Source organism: Bubalus kerabau, chromosome 1, assembly GCF_029407905.1.
Source record: "Bubalus kerabau isolate K-KA32 ecotype Philippines breed swamp buffalo chromosome 1, PCC_UOA_SB_1v2, whole genome shotgun sequence".
In the NCBI taxonomy this organism is placed as follows: domain Eukaryota; kingdom Metazoa; phylum Chordata; class Mammalia; order Artiodactyla; family Bovidae; genus Bubalus; species Bubalus kerabau.
The window spans coordinates 72,736,196-72,757,008 of record NC_073624.1 but is presented as its reverse complement, the minus strand read 5'-3'; the positions used below and the strand labels follow the sequence as shown (position 1 = coordinate 72,757,008).

At 40.4% G+C, this 20,813-nt stretch overlaps 1 protein-coding gene across 9 annotated transcripts in view; it reads right to left on the bottom strand.

The window, feature by feature from the left end:
• The window catches only part of SRGAP1 (SLIT-ROBO Rho GTPase activating protein 1), a 303,623-nt gene that overhangs the window by 223,034 nt on the left and 59,776 nt on the right, over positions 1-20,813 (bottom strand). The window contains exon 2 of one of the 9 annotated variants that reach the window (XM_055579513.1): positions 20,092-20,132. The exons of the other annotated variants lie outside the window; for them this stretch is intronic. The gene's annotated coding sequence lies outside the window, so the exon portion shown is untranslated. The remainder of the gene's footprint in view (positions 1-20,091; positions 20,133-20,813) is intronic. 9 annotated transcript variants of the gene reach the window in all.

The following is a 20,813-nucleotide window of genomic DNA, read 5'->3' as shown; positions in this document are numbered from 1 at the left end:
TAAGCCACCAGGGAAACCCTAGTCATTGATACTGGAAGCTAACAGTTCATAATAAAGAATGGTGTCATCAACAGATGCACCTTGAATATGAATGCCAGTATGATACGCATCTAAAGCAGTCTATCTTTGATTCTATGCTAGGGAAAGTGGGCCGTTTAATCATGCAAGAGCTTCTGTGGCTAAATCAAGATCCAGGCAAGAATCACACCTACTTCAAATCATCTGTTCCTGTAAGCATTATGGACACACAGGATAACATCAAGCGCGGTGACAGTCACCCCTCCTATACCATGTCAAACTGATACTATTTAAGAGCTATAAATAGCCTTCAGCCAGATGGCATGGCTTGGCTCAAGTTCTTAACTCATTTTTTTAAACAAAAGTTTTAAAATAAATCATTCCTTATTTCAATCACTCATTTAGCAAAGGTTTATCACCCCAGTACTATGTGCCAGGCACTTGGAAAGGTTGTGCCTAAAGGTGAGAGATCTCTTAAAGACCTTTGTACATTTTTTAAGCTGGTTCTCAAGAAGCAAGCTACAAAACAACCAAATGACCCTCAAGAGGATGATCCTCCTGGGACTTCTCCAGAGTGCTTCCTCTTCAATAAGGGGTGGCACCATCCAAAAAATAAAGTCAAGAAAGCTCCTAGTCATTTAAGTGATAAAGGTCCTTAAGGCAGGAATCTGCTCAGTCCTGTAATCTTTGGTTATCAGAATGACTGTAAATATTCCTTCTGAAAATGATACAATACATCAGCTATTGCTTCTCCAAAAAAAAAATTGTTCATGTGACACCTAACTTAGAGGATCTACTAAAATATGGAGGCAGGGAACACAGCATAATCATGAAAAGTTATACAGAGCATCTATTTGTAATCTGCCTAACTCTTGATCAAATGCAGTACAAAGTTGGGGTTGGCAGTGTCTTATATTCAATAGAAACCCAAGTCATCTATAACTCAGACCAAAAGAAAGATGACACCCACTTTCTCTGAGGCTTAATCAGAAGAATCTAATCAACTGAAGAACCTCAGAAGTAACATTTACATGGCAACAAAAAAATCTCAAGACAAAGGAGCTCATACTGTTATAGAGCTCACATCTTTTTTTTTGGCAACATATTAAAGTTGCATAAATGTTTGAGTATTCAAGTCACCAATTAGTTCAGTTCCTTAAGAGTCAATGGTGTATATTGTAGTCTTTTCTTAAGTGACTTCCTGCTGAAATGAATAAAATTTTGACAGCCATCTTGTATACTTGTATAAAATGAAAAAACTCAAAGGAGACTATTATCAAACTGTCTTAGTCTAATAAGGGAGGAAATTATCTTGATGATATTATGCAATAAAGATTGGTATTTGGAGGCAGATAATTTTGATTAGAGAGACAGAATGAGGCCAGCTACTAAATACCATCTTAATTATGTACAAAAGAAGCTATAATCTCAAATTTTTCTTTCCTATATAAACTCATGTGAAATTTCTTTGATACAACTGGATAAAAATATGAAGACAGAACTATCTCCTTAAACATTCCTTATATTTAAAAATACCAAATTAAAATACAGAACTATGAAAAAATCTTTAGAAGCCTTTATAATAAGATGTTTTAAGTATGGGAGAATACATAGTAACATGAATAAGATATATAAATGTACCTCTATCTGCCTATATTATATATAAAGAGAATAAAGTATGTTACCAAAAAAGTGGCACTGTTTGATCCACCTTAGGAGAATGATACCTATTGGCACAAGTGAAAGACAGATAGGGTATTAGAAAAAGTTAAGTGTTTACCTCTGAGTGATAGATTAGCATTTTAGTTTATGAATTTATAAACTTCAGACTTGAGTAGGTGAGTCTTCAAGAAGGATAACAGCAAATGCAATGCAGACCAAGGCCCTAGAGCAGATGTCATCCAATGTTCTAATACTGATCACCCGTTACCCTGTGGGTTGCCCGAGGTGATCTGCTTTCTAAACAGTAACTCACTGAAGTCTATCTACTCCCACAACCCAGATCAGAGGTTAACCTCAATGACATCAATGAGAGGAATAGATACTGTGTGCTCAATTGCTCAGTTATGTTGGACTCTGTGACACCATGGACTATAGCCTGCTAGGCTCCTCTGTTCATGGGATTCTCCAGGCAAGAATTTTGGAGGGGGTTGCCATTTCCTTCTCCAGGGGATCTTCCCGACCCAGGGATCAAACCCAGGTCTCCTGCATTGCAGGTGGATTCTTTACCTGGTGAGTCATTGGGGAAGCCCTGGAGTAGACACAGACAGATTAGAATACAGAGGAAGTTCTAGATGATCCAGGAAGTCTTCAGTGATGTATCAATCAGGTGGCTAATCTTAGAGTACATGCCTCCTTTTAGTCATTACACAGATCTACTCCTGTGACTGACTACAAGGCTGTTCATTCATTCATCAAGCACTGACTGAGTCCCTACCAAGCTCTGTACTACTGGGGCTGAGTATAAAAAAGAAGTGATGGTGTTTCTTCCCTCCAAGAACTTGTGGTGCATTAGAGAGACAAGTTAACAGAGTCTGCCATGCAACACAGGCCCAGAGTACTTCAGGAACATAGAGAAGGGGCACCTAACAAAAGTCTGATGTTGCTGGAAGGTGAAGGATAACTTGAGATGTGGTGATAGCTGATCCTGGAAAAGTAGGTTGGGTAGGATCCTGGAGGCCTAGTCCACTCTGATAAAGAACTCAGATTTTAATTGTGTGGATAATGGAGAGTATTTGAAAGATTTTTGTGGTGAAGTAACATGCTATGCAAAGAGAAACTTCATTCACTTCTTGGCATCTCTAATGCAAAAACACTTTGTAACCCATAATGCTACTGAAATACTTATTGTTTACTATTTATTGTTACTACTATTGTTTAATACTTCTTGATACTACTATCCTCTTTTATTCCCCGGGCATTTGCTCCAGGATGATGAACAGAATATTATCAGTTAAAATTCTCCCACAAATTCTTTATTCTAAATTAGATTAGAGATCAAGTTTCTTAGATTAGAATAATCAATTTTTAATTTCATCTATAGTACACAGTGAATGAAAGGTTGCAACTTGCTAAAGAAGTCTAAAACAAAGCTAAGATATTCCCAAGCAAGTATGAAAGAGTGTATCTATCATAACCAAGAATGTTATTTCTCTTAGAAAGGCCTATAAAAAGCAGAGGTGCAATGTCTGATGAATACAGCAGATGAATCAGAGGGACTTCCCAGGTGGTCCAACGGTTAAGACTTTGCCTTCTAACGCAGGGGGTATGGGTTTGATCCCTGGTCGAGGAGCTAAGATCCCACATGCCTCAAGGCCTCAAAACCAAAACATAAAACAGAAGCAATACTGAAACGAATACAACAAAAATTTTAAAAATGTGAAGTGTTAGCCACTCAGTCATGTCTGACTCTTAGCAATCCTATCCATAAGCAGCCAAGCTCCTCTGTCCATGGAATTCTCAAGGCAAGAATACTGGAGTGGGTAGCCATTCCCTTCTCCAGGGGATCTTCCCAACCCAGGGATCGAACCTAGGTCTCCTGCATTGCAGGTAGATTCTTTACCATCTGAACTACCAGGGAAGCTCTGAAAAATGGTCCTCATTAAAAAAAAATAAAACTAAATTCAGATACTGAGCAAGGCTTCTTCCTTCAATGATTCGATTATGTTCATTAAACGCTTTCTATACACCAGGCACCATGCTAGATGGTGTACAAAACAGACTTTTATGGGCCTCGCAGAGTTTATATTCCATGAAAAAGAGAAAGATATTAACACTTATGCAAATATATAAATAAATACTGTATAAGTGCTATGAAGGAAAAGCAAGGAATTATATTAAGAACACATAATAAGGAAATCTAAGTTTGTTTTAGCAGGGGTGTGTGTGTCTGTGTGTGGATGAGTGGAGGGGGAGTACACACAGCTCTTTAAGGAAGTATCATTTGAAAAATCTGAATGATATTATGTGGGGCAAGAGGAGGTAGTATTTCAGGAACAGCCTGTGCAAAGGCCCAGAAAGGGAAGGAAACAGGAATTAAATTCCATCTTCAAGGAATTAAAAGATGCCTATGGGGATGGGGTGGAGAGAGAAAGTTAGAGATGGGACTAGAGATATGAGCAAGGCCTGCTCATTCAAGTCCTTTGGTCATACTACCGATTTATCCTAAAAGCAATAATCATTTTAAAAAGAGGTTTTGAAGGGTTTTAAACTTGAGGGTTCCAAGTCAGCTGGTTGCAGAGTAGAGGACAAGACTCAAGGAGAAAACTGCTGGTAACCACGACTGGGGTGGTTGTGATGGAGACAGAGAGAACTGAACGGACTCCAGAGATATTTCAGAGGCAAAGCTGGTAGGCCGTGGAGATGGAGTGGTCACGGTGGTAAACCAGAGGGAGGTGTCAACGGTGACTCCCAATTTCTGGCTTGTCCAACCAGACAGACGGACCACCACTCAGTGAGACAGGGATAAGGTCTGAGTGTGGGAGGAAACAGCACCTGTCCATGCATTATTGGAGGCACTTCTGAGACACCAGCAGATGACACAGCAAGCAGGTGCCCTCCTATGTAAGAGTTATTCTGCGTAGTAAATTTTACTTTCATGCCAGTGCTGCTCCTCTTCACAATGTCTTTCCCATTTCAGTTAATGGACTTACATTCTCTGTTACTCAATCTCAAATCAAGATATCATCCATACCTCTCTTCCTAACACCTCCACGCAGCCCTCAGCAGTTCTCGCCCAGCCTTCACTTTAAAATATGTCCTGAATTCAACTTCTCACCATCTTCTCCACCAACACCCCGGTCGAAGCCAGATCCATCTCTTAGCTTCTGGAAGCTTCTAAGTCATCTCTATGCCTCTGTTCTCATCACTTCCCCAGAGTCTATTCACACAGAAGCCAAAGGGATCTTTTAAAAGCATCAATCAAGTTGTGTTCACCCCCTAACAGCCCTCCTATGCCTTCCCATAACTCTTAGTATAAGTATTCTGAAGTCCTGTGCATACCTGTGGGTTTTCAGGCCATGGGAGTCATAGCCCCTGCCTTCCTTATCTCATCAAAACCTCTCTTGCTGCTCCATGGACACTCCAAAATAGTCTCTGCCTCTGGAACACTGCCTTGGAAAGTTCCATACAGTTTTGCATGGATTGGTCCTTCACTCCCTTCAGGTTTCTACTCAAAAATTACCCTCGTAAAGACTCAATCTCACTGCTTATTAAGGAAATGTCAATAAAGACCACAATGGAATATTATCTTCTACCCAACAGACTGCCCCCAAATTACGATGTCTTATAAAACCAAGTGGATCAACTCAATCACTTCTGGGTGGGAATGTAAACTATTATCACACCTTTGGAAAACAATATGGTATTATCATGTGAAGCTGAATGCTGACTGGCACAGGAATGTCACAGAGAAACTCCTGTACATGCGCATTAAAAGGCACACACAAGGATGTTTACCTGCACTGTTCAAAGAGCGAAAGGTTGGAAACAATCCAAATGTCCATCCACCAGGCAATGAATCAACTGTTTTTGCACATTCACCCAACAACCATAATTCAGCTGTTAAAATGAATGAACGGCTGCTACATGCAGTGTGGAACAATGATAGGGCAAAAAGAATAAGCAAAGTCAAATACTATGGTACTAATGGATATAACTGTAAGTGATGAGCCTTTTTTTAAAGGCAAGAAAAACTTGTTTTAAAATTTAAGAAGTGGGCACTTCAAAAGACAGGAAGGTAGATGAGTTAGGACAGAGCACAGGAAAATGAACAGAATTGGTAACAGTTCTTAGATTAGAAGGTAGGGTCACAGGTGTTATGTTGCTGTGCTTTGAAACTTACAAACATGTTAGCAGGTATATATTAAATATCAGGCAGTTTCAATTAAAATACAAAGTAATAACTGAAACAAAAGGGCAAAGTTACTATTTTAGGTAACTTCTTAGGTTCTTTTTTCCACACCATGTAAAATGGCTACTTGCACCTCTTTTCTGGATTTTATTTGCCTTCATAGCACACATCATTCTCAAAGGTATACATGTGTATATAAGTACACACCACCCACATTCATTTTCTTGCTTATTTTAAGCCTCTCCCACTAGAATGCAAGTTTCATAATTGTGGAATCTTGGACGTTCTTGCCCACCACAAGATCACCAAGACCTAGAAGGGTGCTTGGCACACACTATAAATATTTAAGAAAGAAATGGCAAATGGATGAACAAATGGCCTAGATAGCACAAACAGAGCAATAGGCATAAAAGATTTAAAGCATGGACTCGGCAGTCAGACACCGCTAGGCTAAAATCCAAGCTCTACTTAGTTTTAGCTGAGTGACCTTGAGTGGGCTACTTTACTGGGTTTCAGTATCCTCACCTATAGAACCTACAGTGGGGATGGTTCGGATGACTAAAGCAAGAATTGAGCACTTTGACCAGCAGAAAATTATTACTCTTACACGGTTAACAATGTAACTTACCCATAAAAGATGTCCCTCTTGGTGGTTGCAAAGCAATTTGAATTCTTTAGGCAATTTTTCTATGACCAATTTCCTCCACACCCCATTTTAAACTACAGACCAATTTGGAATCCTCTAGTTATTTCTGTGTTTGGTCAAACTAAAGAGATGTGCCAGGGAAATCTTATAACCACCAAACCTCCAGTGAGGCAGCACAATATAATCTTGCATTTGCCCTAGCCACCAGCTCAGAGATCAGCCAGATGTGAAGAGGAAAAAGAACACCCACTGTTTATTGGGGGTTCCTCTGTGAACAACTCAGACACCTCATCTGGCCCATTCACCACAACCAGCTTGGAAGTTGGTTAGGTACAGGAATGCCAGAAAGTAGGCATGTTGGAAACTGTCTTCAATTTTAGGCATGAGGAGGTTCTGAAGTGGATGATATTCAGACAGTAATTCACTGTTCTTGGGCTATCTGCTGTAATACATCTTTTTAAAACTAAGCTAAAGCTTCTTGAGAGTCCCTTGGACTGCAAGGAGATCCAACCAGTCCATTCTGAAGGAGATCAGCCCTGGGCTTTCTTTGATAGGAATGATGCTAAAGCTGAAACTCCAGTACTTTGGCCACCTCATGCGAAGAGTTGACTCATTGGAAAAGCCTCTGATGCTGGGAGGGACTGGAGGCAGGAGGAGAAGGGGACGTCAGAGGATGAGATGGCTGGATGGCATCAGTGACTCGATGGACATGAGTCTGAGTGAACTCTGGGAGTTGGTGATGGACAGGGAGGCCTGGCGTGCTGCAATTCATGGGGTCGAAAAGAGTTGGACACAACTGAGCGACTGAACTGAACTGAACTGACTGAAAGCACATTTGACAGCCTAAATGCTATCTTATTTTATAGTAGTAAAGAACCCAGATTTTATATGGGTTTTTATATGCAGAGTACATCATGAGAAACGCTGGGCTGGAGGAAGCACAAGCTGGAATCAACATTGCTGGGAGAAATATCAATCACCTCAGATATGCAGATGACACCACCCTTATGGCAGAAAGTGAAGAAGAACTAAAGACCCTCTTGATGAAAGTGAAAGAGGAGTGTGAAAAAGTTGGCTTAAAGTTCAGCATTCAGAAAACTAAGATCATGTCATCTGGTCCCATCCCTTCATGGCAAATAGATGGGGAAACAGTGGAAACAGTGGCTGACTGTATCTTTGGGGGCTCCAAAATCACTGCAGATGGTGACTGCAGCCATGAAATTAAAAGACGCTTACTCCTTGGAAGGAAAGTTATGACCAGCCTAGACAGCATATTAAAAAGCAGAAACATTACTTTGCCAACAAAGGTCCACCTAGTCAAGGCTACAGTTTTTCCAGTAGTTATGTATGGATGTGAGAGTTGGACTATAAAGAAAACTGAGTGCTGAAGAATTGATGCCTCTGAATTGTGGTGTTGGAGAAGACTCTTGAGAGTCCCTTGGACTGCAAGGAGATCCAACCAGTTCTTCCTAAAGGAAATCACTCCTGGTGTTCATTGGAAGGACTGATGTTGAAGCTGAAACTCTAATACTTTCGCCACCTGATGTGAAGAGCTGACTCATTCGAAAAGACCCTGATGCTGGGAAAGATTGAAGGCGAGAGAAGAAGGGGACGACAGGATGAGATGGTTGGATGGCATCACCGACTCAATGGATATGAGTTTGAGTAAACTCCAGGAGTTGATGATGGACAGGGAGGCCTGGGATGATGCAGTCCATGGGGTCGCTAAGAGTCGGACACGACTGAGCAACTGATCTGATCTGATTGGTTCACAGCTCTCTGGCACACACACAAACCTTTCAGTGAAGAGACCCACATTTTCTATCTGGACCAAGGACCAAGGGCATCCTTCTCCTTTGAAGAACCAAACCCTTGTGGAGAGCGTCCTTCTGGGAAATTTGCTCCAGCCCAGTTCAGGCTACAGATCTAGGGCACACTCCAGGGGTTCCAGTGGACTGGGAGAACTGCATATAAATAATAATGACTCATAGAGACTTCCCTGGCAGTTCAGTGGTTAAGAATCCACCTTGCAATGTAGGGGATGGGGGTTCCATCTCTGGGCAAGGAGCTAAGACCCCATATGCCATGGAGCAACTAACCCTGTGTGCTGCAACTATCGAGCCTGCGTGCTCGGAGCTCGTGAGCCACAACTGGAGAGCCCATGTGCTGCAACGAAAGATCCTGCGTGATGCAACAAAGATCTTGCATGCCAAAACTGAAGACTCATGCAAAAAAATTAAAAAATTTAAAAAATGACTCATAAAAATAACAACCCTTTATCCAGCACTTACTGTGGATCAGACAGTATTTACCCAAAGAGTTCTGCATATATTTGTTCATTTATCTGAAGGGTTTTACATATATTTTTACATAACTAATCCATAGCATGGGTATAAAGCTTGTAATCTAGCTAAATTCATTAAGTGAGACCAGAAAGTGAACCCAGAGCAGAGATCCCAAATGGTCCCCAGTGGTAAGAGACAGCAGCTCCCAATGACCTGATCTCCTGGTTTTGACCAATGGGGGTGCCCCCGCTCCAACATTAAATGCTATTTCTGCAGAATTAACCAAATAGCAATAAATTAGAAGCAGGGGGAAAGAGAGCATACTTAATTTTTGTCTCATCCCACACCTTACTTCTCATCAAGTGTATGGACTTGCACACAATTCCCAGACCCATGTCACATCCCATGACCTTGACATCATCCTGGGTACCTTACCCTCCTTCTTGGCTTTCAACACAACACAAACCTGTTCTTGACATTTCTTCCTAACTCAAATGTCTCCCTGTCAACTTCCTCTCGTCACTCTCTGCTAATAACACTCAGTACATGTTTCTTATAACTGCAATTACTGGTATCATTTTTATTTTATTTTGATCATCTTCCCTTTAAGTTTCTAGCATCTTGAGACCACGGGTGACGTCTGCTTTCCCAGTTTGTATTAGAGGGCCAGTTGGGCTGTTGCAGACAAGGGCTAAATGTTACCTGACTGAACAAACTAAGAAAACCATTGTTCCCAGTGAACAGCACATACGTCTGAACAATGCCCTTGCAGGACCAGTGGGATGGAAGGATTAAATGGAGGAGTCCCTGCACATGTGGGGAGCTGCCTGATTAGTAATGAAGGACTTAGAAGAGACCCCTTTCTGGGAGCTTTGTTTCCAGCTCTAGAATTGAAACTTGCATTTTATTCAATGAAACAATAACCATCGCGACCACCTATGACCAAGACTTGCATTTAATCCTCGGGACTTCTCACTTCATTAATATCCAAGTTTCTGAAAAGCCTTTGAAGCTTAATGAAAAGCTTCTCTGAACGTTCTGAGCAGTTTCTGTTCTGAGAGTTACTTTTTCTCTGCAGGGCAAATCACATGTGGTTTTCCTTTATCCTTCTGCTAAATGCTGTTTAAAAGGCTGGAGGCATGGAAGGTGAAGAGAAAAAGATACATCAAGAAGTTCTTCATCAATATGGAATTTCTCTGCTCGCTTGTGTGACCTCAGCGTTTTTCACATTTCCACAGGTCTCCTTGGAGATGGTTGCTATGATCACTCAGTGTCCCCGGCAAAAAATCTTCAAAATGTGGAAGGCTGCTTTTATTTTCTCTCTCATTGCCTCTTTATTAGCTGTTTTTCCTTCACACACAGTTTACCTCTTCATGAATGCAATCTGCTCATCATTTTTTTTTATCATACAATATTCCACACAAACAGAATACCCCCATTCTTTTGGATCCTCTGGAAATGTCTTTGATTTGGATTATAATATTTGGCAGTCCATTAGGAATGCCAATTATACTTTTATGTTTCTTGATTCCCTGAAAATAAATTAATCATATGGCAGCCCCTACTTCCTCTTTTCTCAGAAATACTGATCTGCACTGGAAGAAACTGAACACCGTTAGTAAAAACACCCAACCTGCCGATTCTTCTCGTGTTACTTACTCAACAAGCTCTTGGCTTGGAATATCTCAAGATTCATTTTAGAGTGGATGCAATTTTTCTATTTCCTCCTTCAACTAAAGTTAATGTAAATACACTTTTATTTGATTATACACACATTATTCATATTTCAAATTCCTAAAGGATTTCATGATGGCTGCTTCTTACATATATATAAGAGGAAAAAGAACTTGGAATGCCGAGTAAATGGAAACAAAACCTAAGTATTGCACAAAGTATCCTGATAACTGGAGAAAGCTAATATACAACATCAACATCTAAAAACAATCTCAGCATTCTCCAAGCAAGGTTAGCTGCCTTGCTGAAATCTAGAGATACAATAGACACTTCAGGGGCTTTCCAAAATCCTAATTAGGTAAACCTGCAGAGAAGGGAACACATGTACAGAGAAATACACATGCACGTGCATACACACATGTAACTGGATCAAAGGGAATGGTTTCTCAGCAGGAACCTATAGAATTTTTTTTTTTTTTGATGTGGACAATTTTCAAAGTCTATTGAATTTGTTAGAATATTGTTTCTGTTTTACGTTTTGGCTTTTTAGCCACTGGGCATGTGGGCTCTTAGCTCCCTGGCCAAGGATTGAACCTACACCCTCTGCATCAGAAGGTGAAATGTTAACCACTGGATCACCAGGGAAGTCCCTTGAAACCTGGAGAATTTCACTTTGCAACTCAAGGACCAGGACAAACATTCCGAGGAGGAGATGTCTGAGCAGCAGGATTACAAGCATGCGGATCTGTGGCAGTGTGACACAGAGGCCTTTCATTAGCACAAGTTTTAAATGTAAATCTCATTTCAGGCGAGACAAAAACAGTGCTCCTTAAATTTAGGCTAGTAATTTTTAACAATATTATAGAAGCAGATTTTACACATGGTTAAACACTAGAAATTAATTCCTTTGAATCTGTTTTAGACAATTTTCTTAAGATACAGGTTAAATCATGAGGAAATCTGCAGAGCCTGTGAGTTTATGAATCAAGTGAGGTCACTGAAAACAAATAGCTAGAACTCATTAGATTATTCAATCAGGAATGCTTTTTTGAACATTTACTCACTAAACACTATGGCTGGCACTGGGGACACAGAAGTGATTAAGACCTGGTCTTAATTATCTTTAAGGATTTGGTGGGAAACAAAGAACCATAAACAGATAATTACAATGTGATATAAGTACAATGATGGGCAGAAAACAGCATAATTCATTCTGAAAAGGAACAAGTGTCTTGTATGAAAAATCATTTTATGAGAACTGCACTTTCATTGCTTCAGGTGCCAAATACATTACTGTTGACACAAAATGCTGTTTATATAAAATGAACCTTCTAGCACAGGGGACAGGTCAGGAAAAAAAATGACAACTACTAATTTTCAAACTGTCATGGAGAAAGACCATTTTTTCTTTTTACTTGAATCTGTCACAGACTGACACTTCTGTAAAAACAAAGAAACAAAAAAATAGAAAAATAAAATAAAAATTCTAAACGCTAACTTTTAATTTTTGGCTTGTTCCATGAAGGAGCAGTAACACATTTCAGTACATGGACAAGCACTGCAATGAAATATTACAGGTCCTAAGAGTACATATGGACATGAGTTTGAGCACATTCCGGGAGCTGGTGATGGACAGGGAAGCCTGGCATGCTGCAGTCCATGGGGTCACGGTCACAAAGAGTCAGACATGAGCATCTGAACTGAAGAGTAAATAAGTTGCTGTCACATAGAGAGAAGTGATGGTTATCAGTTTATGGGGAGAGGACACAGCTAATCTAACAAAAAATTTTATAGAAGATGTGAGCCTTCAACTGGGTCTTAGAAAAATTGAGTCGGATTTGCCAGTAAAATGCAGTGAGGGGAGGAAAAAATGTCATTGCAGGTAGAAAGAGAAATACACAGAGAAAGGAAAAGCAAGAATGTCTATATAATTGAGTAACGAGGGAAGGGAAAGCCCAGTTAGGAAGGATCTTATAAACTGAAGATCAGCTTTATGATTGCCCTTCCCCCCATTTGGTATAATTTCATACAGAAGACTGAAAAAAAAAAAAAAAAAAAGCAGTTGATTCTCTTCCTAAGTATTTAAAACACAGCCACAAAACAATAATAACTCCAGAGACAGTCACAAGTGAAGTTAATCCCTCTGAGTGGGCTTTATTTAAGATCACCCTGTATTTATATGACCTCTTTCTTTAGAGCTAGTATGCAGCTAATAAACCCTTGTCATAGTGTCTAAAGTTGGAGACTACTGGAGAAAAATTCCCATCATGCCAGACCCAGAGCACTCTCAGAGGTGAGAGGTAGAGTTTATATTCCTCCTACCGGTTTTTCGTTTCATTCTGTTTTTGTTTCACCATCTCTCCTTGCAGGTCCAACTGTGAAAGAGGGACATGGCAGTCCTACTCCACAGGGTTATCGTACTGTGAGGACTGGATGAGCTCATATGAGTAAAGCACACACGAGTGCCTGACAAACTGTGGGTGATCAATGAGTGTCACTGAGTTATTAACATTATTACAAATAAACGGAAATGGATGGGTAGATAATATCCCTCTTCTTCCAACTCCAGCAGTGTCCGTCATACCAGCTTCCAAAAGTAGGATGAAGTAGGTTCCCTAAATTCTAACCCTGTACATCACCCACTATTTCCCCAACTTCACTGTACACCTAAACATGTATTACAGGTGGAGAAAATAGAGCTAATTATAGGCCTCTGGGGTAAAATGACTAAGGAAAAATCAATAGAGAAGAGCTTATTTTCTGTCCTGATCCTACCTTAGTTATCCCTAAAATTAGAAGCCAGTAGTTTGGGGTTATTGAAAGATACTTCCTCTGTGAGAGGAAACCGGAATGAGACCAGACAGTTTAGGCAGGCTTTATTTAAGACATTTAGCACCTCTTAGCAATGTAAAGCAATGAGGGCGATGCTTAAATATTTTAACGTCTGAGATGGCTGTCCAGAGTTCACGGAGTCTGACAACTGGAGACTATGGAATCAGCACTGTGGTGCCTCTTCAAGCAGAGGCTTAGCAAGGGGATGCAGCAATTTTGGGTCAGGAATGTAAGTTTATCTTAATTTAGAAGCTGTCGAGTTAGTAGCAGCCAAATCAAGTGGAGCCTTTTCAGGGAGATCAGCCTAAGGCACAGCCGTCTAGACAAAACACCACCACTACACGGAGGGGCGCAGAGGTCCCCGCCTCCTGTATCAGCACAAACTCCAGAGATAGCACCAAGGCTGTCTCAGATGCTGCACGCACATCAGCAGAAACACGCAAGAATCTAGAGGCCAAAGTGTTCTGGGGGCCTCCTGAAGGATGCTAAGGGCACCTGTGCAGTCATTCAGTAGGCTTTCAGTTTCTCAGACACAGTTAAACTTTTTTCCCCTTACATTTCAAATTGATTGCCAAGTGTATTGTTTTTGAGACCTATTCCTTTCTCTTCTGTGCTCCAAACACTTCCACATCTTCACCTGGTAGCTCAGGACAAATGGAAGACCTCTTTCACATTGGAGGAGGCCCTTTAAGACCAGGATGGACTGAACCCTTTACTACTTCCGCCCGCCAAAAGGCTGACCTACAGGAACTTAGTGTAAGCGCTGTCTCTTAAAAGCAAAATATTATTTTAGCTTTAACATCACTTGAAGAGAGACTTTAAAGCTCAAGAGAAAATATTATTATGGAATCTATAACCCACAACCTCTCTATCCTACATCTGCCTTCACTATGTTTTAACCTCATAATTCTGCTTTGCCTCCATGTCCTACAGCCACTGGGGGGCTTGCCAGGTGGCACAGTAGCAAAGAATCCACCTGCCTAAAATGAGAGATTCAAGAGACGCAGTTCGATCCCTAGGTTGGAAAGATCTCCTGGGGAAGGAAATGGCAACCCACTCTAGTATTCGTGCCTGAAAAATTACTTATGGCTATTACTAAAACACTGCAGTCAGGTTCTATGGGTCTTTTTTCTTAATGACAACAAACCATCATTTTAATATGTTTCAGAATACCCAGTATTATTGTATCTCTAAAGAGAGAAACGTAGGCAGAAGCATCCCAGTGCTTGCAAGTTAAAAATGGGGCAGAAAAGGATGGGAAAGGAATTGTGCTATACACTGTGTTCCTCCTGAATGCTAAACTTATTTAATCAAGCAGAGTCAGAAGGATAGTCAAGTAAAGAAAATAAAACAGTAGTTTATATACTGGCAATGATGAGATGGCAAAGAACTCAAAACAGAAGGCACAGACATATTTAGTATAAATAACTGGGCCGCGAGAGATTGAAGACAACTTCCTGCTCATATCTGACAATACAAGACACCCATTAAGCAGCAATAATCTTACCAAGATTACAACAGGCCATTCTTCAAATTGGATTTTGGACTTAACACTGTTCATGTCATTCAATCATCCAATCCAGCATTTTTAAAGCATCTACTGATTATTAGCATTGACTTGACTCTCTAAGTAAAAGATAAACAGAAAACACAAACACTTTTCTATAGAGATTTTATACTCTCATGATTAATTTTATGTGTCAACGGGTAGGCTAATGACAACTAGTAATTTAATCAGACACTAATTCAGGTGTTGCTGAGAAGGTCTTTTGAGCAACATCAATACAACCAGTTAACATCAGTATATTCAGTTGGCTTTAATGCGGTTCAGACTCAATCGCTTGAAAGGTCTCAAGTGCAAAAACTAAAGTCTCTCAGAGAGAGGACTTCTGCTTCAACACTGCAGCATCAATTCCAGCCTGTGTTTCCAGCCTGTCCGCCTGCTTTACAGATTTTGGATCACAGATAAATGAACCATATACAGTTGGTTCCTTTTCTCTGGATAACTCTCACACACCCTTATAAGCGATTCTAAGCAAACAGTAAGTGGGAAGAACACCAAGTACAAAAGATGGTAGCAACATAGGAGTGTCTATATTTGCCTTGGGAAATCAGAGAGAGTTAAAAATATCTGAGATTTGAAAGAAGGATATAAAAGGAATTTGTTACAGGAGAAGGGAAAAATATACAATTGAAAAGAGATGTTAGAGTACAGAGTACGTCTGTTGGTGCACGTGTGCCCAGTCGCGTCAAACTCTTTGCAACCCCATGGACTACAGCCCTAAGGGTCCTCTGTCCATGGGATTTTCCAGGCAAGAATGCTGGAATGGGCTGCCATTTCCTCCTCTAGGAGATCTTCCCAACCCAGGGACAGAACCCACGTCTCTTGAGTCTCCTGCATTGGCAGGTGGATATTTTACCATTGAGCCACCTGTTGGACCATATAGTAAAAAGACAAGATGGAGGTCAGGAGATAGAGCAAGTGATGTGGCAGGAAATGAAGTGAGCTGCAAATGGAGGACCATGTCTGCAGTGATAAAGATAAGATCCTACAGGACAAGGCTCAAATCAACGTATACCCTCATAAATTTCATAGCTGTTCAAGTAATTTCATTGGCTTTATAAATGCTCTTGGATTGGCATCATTGCCACTACTGTAAAGCTATGGAGTTAAGAGAAGTAGAGCAAGTTCAGCAATATGACAGGATAAAGATCAATGGACTAGAATCAATTTTATTTTTATATACTACTAATGAAAATCTCCAGAGAAGGCAATGGCACCCCACTCCAGTACTCTTGCCTAGAAAATCTCATGGACGGAGGAGCCGGGTAGGGTGCAGTCCACGGGGTCGCTAAGAGTCGGACACGACTGAGTGACTTCCCTTTCACTTTTCACTTTCATGCATTGGAGAAGGAAATGGCAACCCACTCCAGTGTTCTTGCCTGGAGAATCCCAGGGACGGGGGAGCCTCGTGGGCTGCCGTCTCTGGGGTTGCACAGAGTCGGACATGACTGAAGCGACTTAGCAGCAGCAGCAGTAGCAATGAACAATCTCAAAAGAAAATTAACAATCCCATTTGCAATGTGATGAAGCAAAAAGAATATAATATTTAGGCAAAGCTTTAGCAAAACAAGTACAACACTTATACAGTGAAAACTATAAAACATTTTTGAATTATTGAAGATATACACGGGATAATATCTCATGTTCATAGATCCAAAGACTTAATACTATTAAGAAGGTAAAAATCTCCAAGTTTACCTATAAATTCAATGCATCCCCTATTAAAGTCTCAGCTAGTTTGCTTTTTGGCAAAAACTGACAATCCTACAATTTATATAAAAATGGAAACAACCAGTATAACAACAAGAAAACCTGAACCAAGATGGAGGACTCACGTTTCCAAAATTACCACAAAACTACAAAGGTAAAGAATCCACTTGCCCTGATGCTGGGAAAACTGGTCAACCACTTGTAAAAGAATGAAACTAGAACACTTTCTAACACCATACAAAAATATAAACTCAAAATGGAACAAAGATCTAAACCTAAGACCAGAAACTATAAAACTCCTAGAGGAAAACATAGGCAAAACACTCTCTGATATAAATCACAGCAGGATCCTCTATGACCCACCACCCAGAGTAATGGAAATAAAAGCAAAAATAAACAAATGGGACCCAATTAAACTTAAAAGCTTTTGCACAACGAAGGAAACTATAAGCACGGTGAAAAGACAGCCTTCAGAATGGGAGAAAATAATAGCAAACGAAGCAACTGACAAGGAATTAATCTCAAAAATATACAAGCAGCTCCTGCAGCTCAATTCCAGAAAAATAAATGATCCAATCAAAGAATGGGCCAAAGAATTAAACAGACATTTTTCCAAAGAAGACATACAGATGGCTAACAAACACAGGAAAAGATGCTCAACATCACTCATTATCAGAGAAATGCAAATCAAAACCACAATGAGGTACCATCTCATGCCAGTCAGAATGGCTGCTATCAAAAAGTCTACAAACAATAAAAGCTGGATAGGATGCGGAGAAAAAGGAACCCTTTTACACTGTTGGTGGGAATGCAAAGTAATACAGCCACTATGGAGAACAATGTGGAGATTCCTTAAAAAATTGGAAAAGAACTGCCATACGACCCAGCAATCCCACTGCTGGGCATACACACTGAGGAAATCAGAATTGAAAGAGACAGGTGTACCCCAATGTTCATCACAGCACTGTTTATAATAGCCAGGGCATGGTAGCAATTATCTAGATGTCTATCAGCAGATGAATGGATAAGAAAACTGTGGTACATATACATGATGGAATATTACTCAGCCATTAAAGAGAATGCATTTGAACCAGTTCTAATGAGGTGGATGAAACTGGAGCCTATTATACAGAGTAAAGTAATTCAGAAAGAAAAATACCAATACAGTATACTAATGCACATATATATGGAATTTAGAAAGATGGTAACGATGACCCTATATGCGAGACAGCAAAAGAGACACAGATGTAAAGAAGAGACTTTTGGATTCTGTGGGAGAAGGCGAGGGTGGGATGATTTGAGAGAAAAGCATTGAAACATGTATATTATCATATGTGAAACAGATCGCCAGTCCAGGTTCGAAGCATGAGACAGGGTGCTCAGGGCTGGTGCACAGGGATGACCCTGAGGGATGGGACAGGGAGGGAGGTGGGAGGGGGGGTTCAGGATAGGGAACACATGTACACCCATGGCTGATTCATGTCAATGTGTGGCAAAAACCACTACTATATTGTAAAGTAATTAGCCTCCAATTAAAATAAATTAATTAATTAAAAAAAAAAAAAGAAAAAAAAATGGGATGACCATGGAGTGGGGCGGGGAAGAATCCACTTGCCAATGCAGCAGATGCAAGAGACAGAGGTTTGATCTGTGGGTGGGGAGGATTGCTAGAGTAGGAAATGGCAACCCACTCCAGTATTCTTGCCTAAGAAATCCCATGGACAGAGGAGCCTCATGGGCTACAGTCCATGAAGTTGCAGAGTCTGACATGACTGGGCATATGCACATACATGTACGTGCGTGCATGCACACACACACACACACACACTGGCATAAGTATATACATATATATCAACGGAACAGACCTGAGAATCCAGAGGTAAATCCGTACATTTACAGTTAGCTAATTTTCAACAGAAATGACAAAAAAGGTTAGTGGGAGGGCTTCCCCTGTGGTCCAGTGGTTAAGAATCTGCCTTACCATGCAGGGGATTCCGGTTCGATCCCTGGTCTGGGAAGATCCCGCACACTGCAGGGCAAACGAGCTGGTGTGCCACAACTACTGAAGCCCACACCCGCTAGAGCTTATGCTCCACAAGAGAAACCACCGCAATGAGAAGCCTATATACCACAACTAGAGAGTTTCTCCTGCTTACTACAACTGGAGAAAGCCCACACGCAGCAATGAAGACCCAGAGGAGCCAAAAAGGAAAAATAAATAAAATTTTTTAAAAAGTTAATGGGAAAAAGTTTTTTTTTTTTTTTACAAATAGCGCTGGGCGATTGGATATCCACATGCAAAAGGATACATCCACATGCAAAAGGATACATTTGGACCTCTACCTCACACCTTATGCAGAAATTAACATAAAATAGATCATAGGCCTAAATATAAGAGCTAAAACCCTAAAGCTCCTAGAAGAAAATATACAAGTAATTATTTATGATCCTGGGTTAAAGCAATGTCAAATATGGCACCAAAACCACAGGTGACAGATGAAAAAAACAGGTAAGTTGGACTTCATGAAAATTTAAAACTTTTATGTCTCATAGAGTACCAAGAAAAAAAATGAAAAGACAGACCACAGAAAGGGAGCACATATTTGTAAGATGCATATTTTACAAGGATTTGTATCCAGAATATATAAAGCACTCTTACAACTCAACAAAAAAGACAAATAGCTCAATTTGAAAAATGGGCAAAGAATTTGAATGAACATCTCTCCAATGAAGATATACAAAGGCATTAAGCACATGAAAAGATGCTCAACGTCATTAGCCATCAGAGATGCAAATCAAAATCACAGTGAGATACCACTTCATACTCACTTGGATGGCTAAAATACAAAAGTGGGATAATAACAAGTGTTCTGAGGATGTGAAGAAAATTAACACTCTCATATACTGCTGTTGGGAACATAAAACAGAGCAGCCACTTTGGAAAACAATTTGCCAATTCCTCAAAATGCTTAACATAAAGAGTTACCGTATGACTTAGCAATTCCACTCCTAGATATATGTCCAAGAGAGCTGAAAACAGATATCCATACAAAACCTTACACACAAACCTTTACAGCCATACCATTCATAAGAGTGAGAAAATAAAGTAAAAAGAACCACCCAAATGTCCATCCACTGATGATGAGTGGATAAACAAAACTGGTATACAATGGATATTATTCAGGCACAAAAAGAAATGAAGGGCTGATGCATGCTACAATATGGATGGACCTTGTAAACATATGCTGAGTGAATGAAGCTAGTCACAAAAGGCCACATTTGTATAATTCTATTTATGTGAAATTCCAGTATAGACTAATCCATAAGAACAGAAAAAGGATTAATGCGTGCCTGTGGCTGGGGTGGAGATAGAGTGACAGGGAGGAGAGGAGGCATCAGGGTGAGTGCTAACGGGTTAGGAGTTTCTTTCTGGGGTATGGAAAAATGCTCTTACCTGAGACTGTGATGGCAGTTGCAGAATAATATACTAGAAACCACTGAATGGCCTTACCTGCGTGAATACTACGGCATCAGGAACACACCTCAACAAAGCTGTAAAAAGGCAAAGCTGGATAATCAAACTAGAGAACCTTACCAAAATACACAAGATATAAGGTGCCCCAAGAAAGAGAGAAGTACTCTGTGGGAGCTTGATGTTTCCTAAAGGTGGGTCTCTTGTGGCGTCGTCCCATGCTACACCCCTTAAGAATAAACAGGTAACTCAGCCTCCTGGGAATTTGATTTTGAGAAGAGTCACACAGGGACTGACGGCCTTTGGAGTTCAATTATTTGAATGTCAGCTCTCTACCTGAATTCTTATAACTTTGGTCCCAAGAGCTACCCTGGATCCTGATTATTCAGCTCTCCTTCAGTTCTGTCTTTCATTATTAGAATTAATTCCAATATATGTCCCCTTTCCTAAGCTATCCCAAATTAGTTTCTGTTGGGAAGAGATCAGGTTTTTTTTCATATTCAGGGAAGGTCAGAGGATAAGTACAAGGACCATGAGATTTACTGAGGCAAACGACAGGATATAAACTAACTTCCCTTGAAGAATTCCTGACACAACAAATATTCCCGTAAGGATCCACCTAATATTATTCATAAGCTACTCTAACAAATTTTCGTTCAAATTTCAGGAAGAACTTCGCTGGCGGCTCAGTGGTAAAGAATCTGCCTGCCAATGCAAGAGACGAGGGTTTGATCCCTGGGCTGGGAAGATCCCCTGGAGAA